Here is a 17,346-nt window from a genome sequence, read left to right on the forward strand (position 1 = left end):
AATCAAAATGCTCATACAATTTTCAGACCAATTTAGCTCCAAGGGCTAGATTCTATTTTTCCAAGTTCCTAATACATGTACCCCCAAGATCCTTAGGCAAACATACTCTATACTAGGCTACAAGAAGTAGTTTTTTTCTTCCATACTTATTACTACTCCAGAGAAAGGACCTAAGAGTGTCATGCAAGCTCACAATCATAGATTTAGAAGATTTTAATACTAACATAAGGTAAATAGGAACTGCATTCAACACATATTTGATAAGAAGAAATTTTACCTGCAAGGCTTAACCATTTGTAGTTCCAAGATAAAATTCTCTTTGAAATGACAAAAATAAGCTTATCCCAAAAGGTTAGTTTATCTTGTTTGATGAAAAAAGGTATACCAAGATACTTATAAGGAAGGATACTAGGTTCAAAACCCCAAAAGGATTGCAATCTATGTTGAACTAATTGTGATGTATTAAGGAAGAATATTTTTGACTTCTCAATATTCACTTTTTGCCCTGAAAAAGCCGCATACTTTTGAATAATTCCATTTATAATATTTTCCTCCCTCAAAGAAGCCTGACCAAATAATAGAGTATCATATGCAAATAAACAATGTGAGATAGAAATTGGAACCCCAGGGATCGCAATCCCTTTCCAAAGCCCTTTCAATTTTACAGCCTTAATAGCCCAACTAAAGGACTCAGGTAAAAGAATAAACAAGAAGGGGGACAGTGGATCCCCCTACCTCAGTCCTCTGGAAGAAGAGGAAAAACCACAAGGAGAACCATTGATTAAAACAAAGAATCTTATAGAAGAGATGCAAGTATTGATCCATTTGACCCAAGCCTTAGAGAACCCTAACTTGACAAGAACAAGACCTAAAGCCCCCTATTTAACCCTATCATAGGCCCTCATCATGTCCAATTTAAGTATCATGGTCAGGAACCTCTGAGTGGAGATATAATGCAACACTTCATGAGCCACAATAGATCCCTCCATTGTTTCCCTATAGGGCACAAAACCACCTTGCTCTAAGGAGATAATTTTGGGAAGAATTTTTTCCAAACTAAGGGAAATTGCCTTAGTAAGGATTTTATATAGAATGTTGCATAAAGCAATAGGCCAGAAATCAGCAAAGGTCTTAGTAACATCCTTTTTAGGAATAATAGCAATCGACGTAGTATTAAGTTCTTTTAAAATTGACCTATTTCTCCTAACCTCTTCAAGAGCCAAGAGGACATCTTTTCCCACAAAGTCCCAACACTTCTGAAATAATAAAGGGGTAAACCCATCTGGCCCTGGGGCCTTATCGGGATTCATATCAAAAACTGCACATTTGAATTCTTCTAGTGAGAAAGGAGACATCGACATCCTATTATCCTCAAGGGACACTAAGGAGGGAATATCAGAAATAAAATCATTCGAACAATAACCACCCTCTGAGGATAGTAATGATTTAAAAAAGGTAACTGCCTCTAAAGCAATGTCCTTTGATTTAGAAAGCAAATTCCCATTAGGATCCTCTATACAAGATATCCTATTTTGGCTTTGTTTTAATTTGGTGGAAGAGTGAAAGAACTTTGTATTTCTATCCCCATCTAAGAGCCAAGCCTCTCTAGATTTTTGCCTCCAAAATGTTTCTTCTCTAGCTAAAACTTCCTCAAGTTCTTATTTTAGAGATTTTAATTCATCAAATACATGTGGAATCATACCATGGACAAGCACATGCCTATTTAAACATTCAATTATATCTTGAGTTCTATATTTCTCATGAAAAATATTCTTGAAATACGAAGAATTCCACTCTCTAATGTTCAACTTCAAGAAGCTAAGCTTCTTGACAATCTAAAACATTCAAGACCCTAGACAGAAAGAAGCATAGCCCCACCATTTCCTAAGAAGGGGTAAGAAGGAAGATTCCCTAAACCACATGGGTTCAAATTTAAAAGAAGGCTTGACATTAGCTTTGACCTCAAAAATAGTTAATGAAATCAGAAAATGGTCTGAACTTGACAAAGGCAAAATAGTGGAAAAAAACTCAAAATCTGACTCTAACCAAGTTTTTGAAAGAAGGAAATGATCTAGTCTTTCTGCTATTTGAGAAAAATATCTTCTCATATTCGTCCAACTAAAAAACCCATTTTGATATTTACAATAAAAAAGACCCATATCAAAAATAAAATTCCCAAAATCTACCATAGTTCTTTTATTCGGTAAAATACCTCCACTTTTCTCACTTGAGTCTATGATTGCATTAAAATCTCCCCAAAAAATGACTAGGGACCCCTACCTCAAGGGGGAAGCAATCCTTTTCAAATCACATCATAACTTAGTTTTTGTCTAGATCGCAGAAGGAGCATAAACATTGAATAACCAAACCTTAACCTTAGAAATCTTACTAATAACCAAAAACAACATCTAGTTTGCAGTCGATGTTACTAACTGCACATCTATATTGTAATTATTCCACAATAATGCTAAGACTCCTGAAGCTCCACTGGCTGAGCAAGAAACAAAGTTCCACCTTTTCCAAGATGAAAAAAGCACATCAGCGGAAGCCTGTGACAATTTAGTCTCCTTCAACATAAAGATATCACACTTAATTAAATCCATCTGGGATTTAATCAAGTGTCTCTTGTTAGGGGCATTTAAGCCCCTAACATTCCAAGAGATAATCTTCATTGTCCTTCAGGGGAAGCCGAAGCTACCCTCTTCTCAATATCCAGAGCTTTATTGCCATCACCAAAGAAACTCTGTAGATTTCTCTTTATAGCTCTTGACCTAGTCACAAGCGGGTTGGTCATTAGATGCTTCCCCTTTTTCTTTTTCCCCTTTAATGGGATCGAGCTAGACTGTTTAGGTCTTCCTAAAGAAAGATATTTTCTCCCCTAACCAATACCAGGAGAAAGGGACAAAGTCTTTTGTATCCCTGCATCAATTTCCAGTTGAGTCTGAGCTTTCTTAGGGGGTCTACCTCATCTAGGAGAGCCGACAGATGGAGTTAAGAATAAAGAAGTTTGAACAATTGGCAAGGTCTTAATAGATTTTGGAGAAGCTAAACCATCTAGTTTGGCATATCCCAAATCCTTAGAAGCCAGAATCTCAAAAGGGTTAGTGGTTATATTAATAGGAAGGGAAGAATCAATCCCACCTAAATCACTATCAATTGCACATATTACTCTATCTGCAACCTCCCCTTCTGACTGAGGGGCATGTTTAATGAATAGGTCATTTACTTGTTTGACCAATTCTATGTCAGGCACAATTACTTCTGGCATCATATTAAAACCCAAATTCACTTCCTTATCTAAAACAACTTGAGCCTGATGAGAAGGAAAAGAAGCAAGATTATGAATTTCAGTAATTAAAGCCGAATCATGTGGAGCTACAACAATAGAAACCTTAAAGTTAGATTCATTAACTATATCCTTCTTAGGAGGGTCCAAGGGCTTTGAGTTAAAAGACAAAATATTAGCTTGCTTCAGATTAAAATGCAACCCATAGTCAGAAGCAGAAGGTAAATCTAGATCAGTGACAACTTTCTGAGGATATAACAAATACTTAGGACCTCCCATGTTAGAATTTGGTGTAATGTTTAGCTGAATAGGGAGCAGATAAGAAGCCCTTTTAATAGGGTTATTCTAAGGATGACACAAATTATTCGCACCCGACTGACCCACAGGCAATAATGCGGGAGAAGACTTAGAAACAGACTCATCTAAAGGACATTGCTTCTTAAAATCCATGAATAATGGAGCATCTAAGAGAAGAGGGGATTGAAGAAGTTCCGAATCCAACCTTTCAATAGTTTGACACCATATCCCCTCCTGAGACTTGATATTGCATGTATCGGGATGCACATTCCTAGGTTTAACCAAAACACAGACTTTTACCAAAACCTCCCCCTCTGAAAAATCCATTCTGGATGTAATAAAAGTGCCAAACAAATTACCAATTTTGCTACAGAACATTAGGATCCATAAATTCAAAGGGAATCCTTGGTAAGCCATACCAATAAGGAATTAGTTTCTTTTTTGAGCAAGCAGACACAAAAAATGGTTTTCAGGCTAAAACAGACAATAAATGCTTTCCAAATCAGTGGTGTTCAGAACCCTAAACCCCAACGTAAACCAAAGCTGAATAAAAAACAATAATGAAGGAATTTGCCAAAATTAACTAAAAATAATGCATATATTCCAACCATTTCTGCAATTTAATACAAAGTTTGGACAAACCCAATTGATCCCCCCAAATTTCCCCAAAGACAACATTCGAATGCAAACAATGTGCTTTCTTGTCAACTCGAGATCCTACCAAATCAATACAAGGAATCGACACCCAGGTAGAAGATGAAATAATGGGTTCCAAAGGAGTACCTATTGTTTCATTCACTAGAGAAGTGACCTTAGGGTTTGAGATTACCTTGTTCTCCATTTATTTCGCATAATGTAAAGCATCTAGCAGACTAACCCCATTTCTTGGATTCACAACTTGAGCAATTGAGCGGTTATCACCTCGAACATACTGTGCAAATGAACGATTATCCCCCTAGACATGACCCCATTTTGATTTTGAAATGAGCTATTGGTCAGACTACATGCCCTAAGAATGTATTCGTCGAGATGAATTTTTAGAAAGCTACCGCCGAGAAGAGATGCCCTGATTGCCAGAAAAACCCTAAAAATATCATGATACCACCCCTTCCACACAACTTTGCTAATGTGTCGAGCCTTGTCTTCCCAACAACCTCTGGTGAAAACCCACTGAGGGGTATGCGGTGGATCTTCCTAGGCAACATTTTCCCATGAACCCAGCCGACGACTATCCTCAATAACCTGCAAAAAATTGCAAAGCCTCTTTTAGTAATTTTTTCATTTACGATTAAAATTATTAATATATATTGGTTTTTGATCTTTCTAAATTAAATATTATATGTTATTTTTAAATTCACAAACATAAACAATTCTTATTGATTATACTTTGATTTTTTAATTGAGAAACATTATATTTTTAGTTTTAAGATTCATAGACATAGAAATCATTTTTTATCTTTTTAAATTGAAAATTAAGATTCTGTCCATTTTTTTTTCCGTCAAAATACTACTTATATTTTTATTATTCCCATTCTTAACTTTTCTAAAGAAAATTATCTTATTAACATAATTTTTTTTCACCATTCAAGTCCATAAATGAGAAATTGAAAATGATCCAAGTAGACACTATGCACAAATGTGAATACATAGACAAGCCCACATCTAAATTGAAAATAAAAAATTATATATATTTTTCTGAAATATTTGTGTAGGCATGTAATTTTGATTTTTTCAAGTTAAGAAAAAGTATATTTTTATATTTAAGAATTAGAAAATAGAAACTCTTTTTGATCTTTCTAAATTGAAAATCAAGATTCCTTCCTTCCTCTTTTAAATCAAAATATTATTTCTATTTTTTAGATCTCAAAATCTCTTCAACTAACTCATGACTACTACTAACTTTTGTAGAAGAAAAAAATTAGTAATAACAACATTCTACGTAGACAACAATATCTTATTAAAAAGATAAAAGTAATATATATTAATTTTGATAATATTTTTTATTTTAAATCATATAAAGCAAAAAATTTATGAAAATAATATTTACATTTAAGCTATGAGATTTCCACAATCCATTATGTATTTCTAGTGTATTTTTTTCTGGATTTGATTGTGTGTATTTTTTTCCATCAACGTTTCGAATCACACTCTGTGATTCATCATCAGGATGAAAAGAATTCCCAAGACATGAAAGATAACATGATCTTTCATGTCTTGGGAATTCTTTTCATCCTGATGATGAATCATGGAGTGTGATTCGAAATGTTGATGGAAAAAAATACACACAATCAAATCCAGAAAAAATACACTAGAAATATTTACATTGATAATATTTATTATTATTTTCCATCATTTCATTTGAGAACTTAAAGATTAGTATGCAATTTATATATACTTAGCTATTGTACATTAATGCATAAAGAATATAAGAACAAATGTATACATATTATATAAAACAATGATTCATTTATGAAAATTCCTAAATCTATAAATAGAAAAAATAATCCACAAATAAATTATTATATAAATATATTTTCAAAAGATTTACAGAGACTGAATAAACACAGAGCTTCACTTTCTTTGATCATGAATAAATAGAGAGGTTCACTTTCTTTGATCTGTTCTTTATTCATTGGACATATATTTTTAAAGGTGGTCTAATAATCTAAAATTTCAGTACATGCAAAGCAAGAAACACTATCTCTTGCTGGATATCAAACCAAACCAACCAAACCATTTTTAATCACCATTCTTATAACAATTTTAGTAAATTCAAACACCATGCTCTATATAAACACACAGGATATGACCATGTTGGCTAAAACCAACTTATTCCTTTTGATGATTAAGTTACATAGTGGTCAATTCTACGGGAAAGGAGGTCTTTATCTAATGAAGATATGTGGAATAGAACAATATTGGTGATCTTCAGCACTGCATTTCAAAGAGTAAGAAATTTGGCTCAGCTAAAGCAGTGTATAATTCTTAAAAAAGGTAGCATGTGGGTGCACAACATGGTGATTTTCATCATGACCATAGCCTATGGGATGATGAACATAGACATCATGACATGACATATAGGGATCTCCAATAGCTATGTTATTCAAAATTGACAAATCATTGAAAATGACAGATGAAACAATCCACTAAATGTACAACTATTCAAAAAATTTGAAATTTTTAGTCAACAAAAAGATTAAATAAAGTAAGCAGTGCCAGTCAAAGGATGCATACTTGATTTTGGCAAAACTCCAGAGTATATAGTAGACATGCAACAAATATTATGCAGAGAAAATATAGAGGAAAGAGTAGAAACCCTAGAATACGATGCACTAAAAGTTGTAAGAAAAATACATTCGTTAATTCCTCTATAAGAAAGAAAAACTAAACTTAAAACAAATAATTTTGTAAAGCCAAATTAGCAAAAATGTACTCTTCTTCAGCAAGATACCCAACCAATGGACTGCAACCTGTATTTCAATCTTTGTAAATAAATATTTTGGAAACAAATCACTGGTAAAAGGAATGCCAAAGATCTTCGAAACAAATGACTGGCAAAGAGAATGCAATTTCATTTATTTAAAAAGACCGATAGTGAAGACGAAACAATTGGTCTTTCACTGTGTTACAATTACGAATGAAAAGGTTGGCCTTCCACCGCTGCTACAACTACGAAAGCTGAAACAGCTGGCCTTTCTATAGCATGAATCTACTGCAGTTACGAATGAAATTGCTAGCCTTTCACTAGTATTCCAGTTAAAGGATGAAACCATTATCATTATGGATAGAAGATGGCAAGACTCTTTGAATAACATATGTTGTGATTGTAACTGTCAGGAGATCTCTTTTTTCTTATATAGAATATTCCATCCTCCCCACCTCTGTTGTTGTTGCCATTGTAGGTTATGCTTTTAGGTGTAATAAGTTAGACTAAAAATAAAATAAAATAAAATATTTAATTTATTTAATTCAATTTTATTTATGTTATTTTAAACATTATACAATCATATATATTACATATTAATATTAAATTATAATTAATTAAGTATTATTAATTTAATGATAATAATAAAATTTATATTTTATGAGAAATTTCTAAATTCATATAGAAAATAGAAACTATTTTATTTTTAAAATTAATTTGACTAAGTTTAAAAATCTTATCTAGTGTGTAGTTGATTTTTTATATGAATAAAGATAGTAATTTTAGTAATCTAATTTAATTTAATTTAATTTTAGTTATTTGATTTAATTCATTTAAGTTATTTAATTTAATTTAGATTATTTTAAATTTATATTTTATAAATTCATGTAGAAAGAAAATCATGTGGACATAAATGGTCTGAGAACATGGAAGAAAATTAATATTGACAATCCTTCATTATGTGAAAAACTTTGGAAAGCATTGAAAGACAAGAAAATTCTGGCCTCTTGTGAAGATGATAGCATTTTTTGGTGTGCCTCGAAATTTGGGGAGTACAACACCAAACTTGGATATGAAGTTCAAAGACATAGGGGTTCTTGTGAGACCTGGCCACATAAATTATGTTGGAGCCGAAAAAATACTTCCAAAAGTAGGGTTTTTTTTGTGGATTGCTTTACATAGTATGATCCTCACTGGTGACAAACTTAAAACTATTGGCATCTTGGGTCCCAATCGGTGTGTTATGTGTTGTGCAAATGAAGAAACTGCCACCCATCTACCACTTAGTTGTCTAGTGGCTGAATTTTGTTGGAATTGGTTCCTTGATCAAATCAATTGGGCTATGGTTAAAAATGAAAGGCTCTTGGACTTCCTTATTTCCTAGCCAATCAGATAGAAGTCAAAATGGAGTGATTTATGGTTGATTGGTCCATCCTTGATTGTATGGCATATTTGGAAGGAAAGGAACAGAAGAATTATCAAAGAAACATCGCTGACAAATATAATGCTGGTGGACAAAATAAAAGTTACAGTCGAGGAAGTTATAAATGGTAAGACGCTAAGAGGTGGCCCTAAAGTATACAATAATTGGGACGCCTTAATGGAAAAATGGTGGGCTCTTAAAGAACTTGGCACTTATGCCCCCCTCCTTCAAAGTTTATTGGTCGAAACCTTGTCAGATGGAAGGCCCCCCCAAAGGATTGGACTAAACTCAATTTCGATGGAGCTAGTAAGGGGAATCCTGGGGAATCTAGTATGGTGCCATAATTCGTGATGCATAGGGTAATATCTTATATGGTTTGTTTGGTGGCATTGGAGTTGCCACAAATAGTGAAGCTGAGATCCATGCATTTGAGGCAAGATTACGCCTCTGTACTTTGCATGGTATCACCTGTGTCATAATTGAAGGAGATTCACAGGTTATTATAAATGGGATTAATAAGTCAAGGTTTCATAACTGTAAGCTTAATAAATAGTTACCCCTGATAAAAGATCACCTCAAATCAATCAAGTGCTATGAAATTATGCATGTTTTTAGAGAAGGCAATCAAATGGCAGACATCCTTGTGAATCTTGGGGTTGGACAGAATGATGATCCTGTCTTTTTCAGTCAAGCCTCGACTATGGAGGATATTACAAGGCAGTGATTGAAGTCATTTCAGTAGATCGCCACATCAAGGTATCGGGTAATATGTCAGCTTCATATGGATTTGCATGCCCGCTTGGGCTGATTGGTGGCTCTGATATATGTCTCGGTTGATTAAAGAATCATTTGTCATTGACTGCTTATGTATTCTCTCTGATACATATATCCAATTTGGCAGTGAAAAGACTCACCATATGAAATGTCGAGGTCTGCCCCTTGACTGTACCATCTGTTGTTCAAAACACACCATCACTTCGAGCATGCTTCTATCTAGTGTTAGATTCTAATAGATTTTGGCGGTGAAGGAATGATGGTGATCTACAATGTGCGCCTTTCTATAAAGACTCTTCAGAAGACATATTTTCCTATGGATGGTTGTGCTATTTTTGTGAAATACACAGAGACAAGATTGTGGCGGATGACTTGTTTTGGTGCGGTGAGCTGTGTTATTGTGAACAGGCATTGGGAACAGAACTACACAACCTGTTCATCACTGAAGAGCATGTTTATGGTGTTATCCATGGGCTTATGGGCATCGCTCTCAATTTTGAGAGACACTGGTGTGATGCTGTAGTGCTAGAGGTAGTCCTCTTGCCCCTAGTCAATGTCATTGACTCTGGGGAACATGTGGTTGAATTACTAAATGGATTTGTTAAGCCATTCATTGCAGACAGTGTTGCCAATGCCATTTTAAGTTTGGATGAGGGTGTCAAAGTAAGCATTCTGAAGGTATATTTTTAGTTTGAAAATTACCTATCTTCTGAGCTGGAGGAGGATTCAGAGGATACTAATGATGCAGGTAGTGGTTGCTTTGTTGACAATGATACCATATGTGAAATGGCTAGAAGGGAGGTTTGGATGGAGGAGCGCAAGCGTATCAAGGCTTTTGGGGAGAATGCATGGGAAGTGTTCAGATGTGTTGTGTTTACTGGTAACATAGAACCATTTAGAAGGATGACAGAATCTGATGACTGGTGGCTCCCTGAGAACTCTACCCACAATGCTATCAATATTGGTGAATTTACAGCTATGATATATAATGCAATTAGTGGAAAAATGTAATGGGTCTGTGGGTAATGGGATTATGCTTTATGTTTGTGTTGATCACTGGTTGTTTGGTTGTTGGGCTTGGGTGTTCATAGGTGTGTCTATAGTAGTATATGGTATACAAGGCTAGTGTGGCACATGCTTGAAATAGTATGTAATTTTTCTTTTTATGCAATATAGGGAGCTATCCCCTGTAATGATAGCACTTACCATAAATGAATAAATAATTCATGTAGAAAGAAACTATCTTATTTTAAAAATTAAATTGACCAAATTTAAAAATCTTATCTAGTATGTAATTGAATTTTAATTTGAATAAGATTATAATTTTAGTAATCTAATTTTATTTTATTTTATTTTATTTATTTGATTTAATTGATTTAAGTTATTTAATTTAATTTAAATTATTTAATTTAGTTTTTTAATACTTAAACAATTCTGGATGGATTTAATATAAATTGATTAATTAATAAGAAAAAATTACAATTTTCATATATAAGTTGATTGGTTAGTAAAAAAAACTTACATTTTTTATAAAATTACAAGTTGATTTCACTAAATATATGTTAAATTAAAAATTAAATTATGAGAAATTAAATAAAATATTTTATTTATTTAATTCAATTCTCTTTAAATTATTTTAAACATTATACAATCATATATATTCCATATTAATATTTTTTGATTAATTAATAATTTATTAATAATAAATATCAAAATTTTAAATTTTATATATTACAACAAGTTTCTAAATATATTATTATTTAAAAAAAAAAATTCAATTTGTTATCTATCAATTTTTTTTTACTACAAAAATATAAATATACAGTCAATACCATATATATATATATATATATTGATTTTACCACGACGTAGTGTAGTGTAAACCATTTACTCTTTTGTATTTTAGTATTTACTTACAATTCCTCCTCGTTTTCTTTCACGCAATGCATGTGAGATTAAAAACTGCTTTTCATATAACCAAAAGAAAGTGGGAATAGAAGGTAAATTGACCCCACATCGCACGGCAGACTCTAAGACAATGCTTAGAATTCAGAAAATATGGGTTCTCAAATTAATTTATTGAAGTATAAATTATTTGAAGGAATTAAATTTTTGTTATTCTGATTAGGGTAGAAATGAGGATTAGATGGAGTGAAATAGAAAGTATCCATTTGATAATGTTTATTAGGCATAAATATAATCATATCAAAAATAATAATTAATTAATTATGACATTATTAATTTTATGATTAAATTATGATTATTGATTTATGAAGGTAAAGAAGTTGGTATGATTAAATATTTTAGATGTCTGAGAGAGTGTGTATGTGGATTATAATCAAGATATTCAGTTTTGCATTGTGTTTGGTCGACTTTGTGTATTTGTAATTAAATTCAAAGTTATAAACCTATTTATAATAGTAAAGTCATACTAAACTGATTCTAGGTTCTCTTATGTGACTTCTTGAAAAGTAGATTGCTAGATAATGACATTTTACACCACACTATTAGATTTTTCTCTCATATTTGGAGTATTTAAGAGAATCTTCATTAAAAAACAAGCTTCAAATTCGGACATGGATTTTATAAATATTGTTGTCATGACCCAATTTACATTACTAATTTTTAGTCTATGTTGACAAGTTAGGGACTGATATTATCTAACAATATGGTGTTTTGACATTATGACACTCGACGACATTATTATGCTTGATGGCATCTTGCTAATATGATGATTAATTATTAGGCTTGTTAATATTATAGATGATATTTGATGATGATGAATGGCATTAGTTGATACTTGATGCTTAGTGATGTGATCTTAATGTAATTATAGATAGCAATTTTAACTTAATATTTATCTTATTATGGAGATTTTATCATGTAATCTAACAACTTTGTTGAGCGCAAGGTGGATGCAGGATCGACCATCGAAGGTGGACAAATAACCGAGGAGGGGTCTCCTAGCTAGTCATCAGTAACCTAGGGAACATGGCCCGTGCATTCACACCCACACCCACATATAATAATTAAATAAATTAATAATGAAATCGACAATAAATAACATTAAGAAATTATTGAAACATAAAATATTAAGTTTAAATATTAAATAAGAGATTTCAAGCAATTAATTTAAAATATTAAGTTAATGACTTAATATTAAGATTTAAAATAAAACATGTGAGTTTTCAGAAAGTAGAGTCGAACTGCCATCACTCAAATTTCTCTTCCTGACTGGCTAATCAATCCAGTCCAACTCTTAATCAGCTTTCCTGACTGGCTAATCTAATTGAGTTTACCTTACTTCAACTCTCAATCACCCAAAATTTTCTCCAATCTAGATCCACTTTTCTTGATCAAACCTCCAGCCAAAACTAATTATAAATATTGAGCCTGTAAACATAGGAAGACGTCGAAGTTTTAGTCATCGCATTCCTTTTTATGTTGGGTCAATTTTCTTAGGGAAGAGGTTGAATTGATTCTTCAAGAGAGGAGACGTTATTGTTTTACCATCACTCCCTCTCTTCTCCACGTACTGCAGGGGGTGTTGATCAGTAGGAAGACTAGCTAGGAAGGGTCGATTTGCTGAGGAAGAACCGCGCCTCCCCTACTCACTTTTCCCTTCTGCAGATTTCAACGCTTGGTGTCCTATCGTCTCCATCTCCTCTCATATTGGCTACAAAGAGAATCGATTTGGATAATTCAAATCGATCCCTTGAATAGAGTTGTTTGACCTACAGAAAGCATTGGATTGAACTATTTGGCTTTAAGGCTGGAAATCTACTGAGGAAAACCCACGTCTCCCTTATCTCCACGACAAGTCTGCAAGGTAAATTTAGATAATTTTGTTTCTTATTCCCTCTTTTCTCGAAGTCGATTTGCTTTGCTATGTTGGCTAGTCAATTTTGTCATTACTTGATGTCTTTCGTAGTATTACAAAGGAGGCGATTTTTGGTAGAGCCAAAATTAACTGGAGATAAAAGAGACTCTCTCGCCCTTATGCATGTTTAATGCCCCATTTTCCCCTCCTTTCTTTTTGATATGGTTGAATCAATCTGTTAAACCATGTCGTCTCCTCAATTTGCAAGATTTACTTGAATCGATTTGTCGATTTTTAATTTTCACAGCTTCTAGATCGGTCTGGAGGATAAATCGATTTCTAGTAGAGTAATTTCATAATCTTTCTTTACAGTCCTTTTTATGGATCGATCTGCACTAATAGTGGGTTTGCAAATATTAATCACTGAAATATTTTCTTACAATTTTAATCTCTTGAAGTTTTAATGATAGGTTTATGCATGAGATTGAACTTATTCACTCTTTTATTATGGAATAATCGACAAGGGTTTATTTATTTGTTATGTTGACTTGCATATTACTTATGCTAATCCTCCTATCACCTTTTTGATATGATAGCCCTTGATTATTCTAGACTCAATACAATACTAATCAATTGTTCTAGAATATATATATATATATATATATATATATATATATATATATATATATATGTATGTATGTATGTACATATACATACATAACATACATATACATATACATACATACATACGTATACATATATATATGTATCTGTATATACAGATACATATATATATGTATACGTATGTATGTATGTATATAAATGTATATGTATGTATATGTATATACATATATGTATATACATATACATATATATACATATATATACATACATGTATACATGTATTTATATACATACATATATATACATACATGTATATATATGTGTTAGGTATATATATATGTATATGTATATGTATATGTATATGTATATGTCTATATATATATATATATACATATGTATATATATACACACATATATACATATACATATATTTATGTATCTATATATATGTATGTATATGTATATATGTATATATGTATGTATGTGTGTGTGTGTGTGTGTGTTAGAAAATATATAGGTGGTGGATATAAAATTTCATTATTACATTCTAAGGTGTAGCATTAATTAGATACATATACTTAAGATGTGTTTCAGTTGAATGGAATCTAAATCCTACAAATAGGTATAACTACAAGAGCATTAGTAGACATGATAAAAATAAACATTAATTGTAGATTTAAAGAAAAACATAAATACCTGGGAGGGGTAATTTTTATCTTTGTCTATGAGGGATGTATAATGGATAGGGTTCTTGATTATGGGTCAAACAGGGAAGCATGTTTTTCACCTACCCAAAAGGGCCTAATTGGTCAATACTTTATTGAATTTTCTCCTTGCCATATCACATGTACACAAGCTCAATAGGTTCTTATTAGATGATACATGGATGCATAGGTCCATTACCAAAAGTTGATGTTGACTTGCTTGGACACTCCGTCATAAGGGATGGGAGCTTGTAATGTGCATCAGGAAGAGAAAGCTTTAATTGGTTGGGCAGATAAAATGCCTGGGTTATTTGTCTGTCTTCCGCATCGCAGATGGAGGCGAGTTTGGTGGTGAGGAAGACACAACATATAGAGACAAGGACTTGTAAATCATTGTAAAATCTTATTTAATATTGTACGATTAATGATTTCTTGTAATAGACCAATGTGGTCTCATAACCAAGTAAGCTATGTACAATCAAGATATGTAATCCATGAAAAGGGGCCTATAAGGCCTACTGTAAAAAATACAACAGGAAGTCACCAAAAAGATGTAACTAACAAAAGTAAGGAAAAACTACTAACCACTAACCACTAACATGTGTCCTACTTTTGTAAGATTTGTGGATGTGTGTTTTCATGCTTAGTCTTTTTTCATTCTATGAATGTTTGTTTAAGTTGATGCATACTTTAAGTTTGCTTTTGTTTTATGCATGAACCATTATGTAAGTATACTCTTTGATAAATTTATTTGTAAGTGTGATGCTCAAATTAGATTCTTGTCATATACACTAACTATGGTTATCTCTTAATTCATTTCTATCTTTTCTTTTAATTGCTTAGAACAATTATCCAATTTGTCATTTTTATAACTTGTGGATTGAATGTAACATATTATACTCACAATTATGACAATTGTTATTCATTTAATAATTAACTTAAGACTTGCATTTACGTAAATGAAAATTTTACTTAGATTTAATTGGGAATCAATTATGTTAGTTTCCTAAGGTTAGGACTAGATCCTTACATTTTGGTATCACAACCATAGGTTTGAACTCTAGGGCCTTGTGTCCTCTATGTTAAGATTTATTTTTTCTTAATTTTTTGGGCACTTAATAAGATTACATGGTGCAAACAAGGAACAAAAGTGGACCTAGGAATAATCCTAGTGAGAAAGCCTTCAACTTACTTAAATATAAGTTAACCTTGGCACCTATACTCACTATACCTCACCCAAATGGACTATTCATTGTTATCACTGATGTGTCAGGAGTAGGAATCAGAGGAGTATTATTGCAGAATGAGCAAATTGTAGCCTGTGAGTCCATAAAATTGAAGAAAAATGAAGTTAACTATGCACCACATGACTTAGAATTGGCTACTATTGTCCATGCTCTTCAAATGTGGAGACATTATCTCTTCGGTAAGACATTTGAGTTAAAGACTGGTTATGATGGGTTAAGGTACATATTTACACAGCCTAATTTGAATGCAACGTAGAGAAGATGGCTACAATTTTTTAGTGAGTATGATTTTGGGATAGATTACATCAAGGGAAAGGAAAATAGAGTGGTTGATACCTTAAGAAGAAGAAGGCACGTAACAGTAATAGCAACTAAAAAACTACCTTGGGACAACAAGTGTTGAATAATCTCCATGGGGATGAATATTATGACTTGGTCCAGAGCACCTTAGAAACTGATCCTTCTGACCATCCTTTTGATGGATATACTTTTGATCCAGATAGACTCCTTAGATACATGACAAGAATGTATGTTCCTAACCAAGGAGGGTTAAGGGATTTGATCATGGAAGAAATGCACAATGTTCCTTATTCTGGACACCTTGGTGTAAATAAGATGGTTACGGATATGAAACCCTTATATTTTTGGCTGAGACTTAAGAAGGATGTAATAGCCTATGTGAGGCAATGTTTTGAATGCCAGTGAGTCAAGGTTGAGCATATACATCTGGCCAGGTTGTTATTTTTGCACCATGTGCCAAATTACAAATGACAAGTGATAAGTATGGATTTTATTTAGGGTTTACCTATGTGTAAGCATAAGGATGACATGATAATGGTTGTAGTAGACAAATTGACTAAAGCAACTCATTTTATACCTGATAACCTTAAGGATGGATCAATAGCTTTGGAACAATAAATTGTTAAGGAAATATTCTGATTACATGGAGTACCTAAGACAATAATTTTAGGTATGGATGTGAGAATGACTTCATGATTTTGGACCAATTTGAATGTATCCTAAGGGACAAGGTTGAACTTGAGCACTTCCTACCATCCTCAAACATATGGTTAGACTAAAAGAGTAAATCAAGTAGTAGAGTAATTATTGAGGATGTACTATATGGATCAACAATACAAATGGGATGACTTTCTTGCTTTAGTTGAGTTTGCAAACAACAACTCCTATTAGTCCTCTATAGGCATGGCACTATTTGAGGCTCTTTATGGGCATAAGTGTAGAACACCTATTAGATAGGACAAAGTGGAAGACAAAATTCCAGTTGGTCTTAAACTAATTAAGGAAATGGAAGAACAAATGGTGTCAATTAAAACTGGGCTTAAGGAAGCAACGGACAAACAAAAGAGTCATGTAGATAAGAACAAGACATTTTGACAATTTTTGGAAGGAGATAAGGTCTTTTTGAGGGTGAAACCTCAAAAGAGTTCCATTCTAAATTGGCACCTAGATATGTTGGACCTTTTAACATTCCAGAAGTGGTTAATCTAGTTGCTTACCGACTTGCCCTACCACCTTCTCTTTCCTAGATTCACAATGTCTTTCATGTTTCTTTTCTTAAGCCCTATCATCCAAATATTTCTCATATTCTTTATTGGCATGCACTATAGGTACAAGACCTTAGGGTGGTGCTAGTGGAGCCCACTCGGATTATAGATAGACACACTATTCAACTACGCAAGAGAGAAATCTTGCAATATAAGGTCCAATGGGACCTATATTTAGTGGA

The sequence above is a fragment of the Cryptomeria japonica genome, chromosome 5, assembly GCF_030272615.1.
Source record: "Cryptomeria japonica chromosome 5, Sugi_1.0, whole genome shotgun sequence".
Taxonomy (NCBI): domain Eukaryota; kingdom Viridiplantae; phylum Streptophyta; class Pinopsida; order Cupressales; family Cupressaceae; genus Cryptomeria; species Cryptomeria japonica.